Here is a 396-nt window from a genome sequence, read left to right as displayed (position 1 = left end):
GGACCGCTGCCAGCGGGATCGCGAGCCTGGCCGCTCTCATCAAACACAGCCAGGCGAGAGCGGAGCATACGCAGCGAGAGTAACTCGCAGTCATGACAATCAGCTCCTCGAAAGCTGACCGTGCATGCTCCGCTCCTAAACAAACAACACACAGATCGTGTGTATCCCCCGGCTGCCAGATAGTGTGGGCAGGGAGGCACACAACGTCTGTAATGCCGTTTGCTCGCCATATATATTAGTTTAGACTTTGATATATTCTTTTGATATATTCTTTATATATTTTTATTCCTTATTTACGTTCTATTTTTTATTATCTGTGTTTTTTGTTCTGTCACTGTCATTCTGTTACACTGTGGAAGCTTCTGTCACGAAAACAAATTCCTCGTATGTGTAAAC

General features: G+C 45.2%; 1 protein-coding gene across 2 annotated transcripts in view; it reads left to right on the top strand.

The window, feature by feature from the left end:
• LOC107672054 (troponin C, skeletal muscle-like) overlaps positions 1-396 on the top strand; it is a 26,186-nt gene that overhangs the window by 18,341 nt on the left and 7,449 nt on the right. The window lies entirely within an intron of this gene.

Source organism: Sinocyclocheilus anshuiensis, unplaced genomic scaffold (assembly GCF_001515605.1).
Source record: "Sinocyclocheilus anshuiensis isolate Anshui unplaced genomic scaffold, SAMN03320099.WGS_v1.1 scaffold1053, whole genome shotgun sequence".
In the NCBI taxonomy this organism is placed as follows: Eukaryota; Metazoa; Chordata; class Actinopteri; order Cypriniformes; family Cyprinidae; genus Sinocyclocheilus; species Sinocyclocheilus anshuiensis.
The sequence above is the reverse complement of the archived record's forward strand: the minus strand, read 5'-3'. Positions and strand labels throughout refer to the sequence as shown.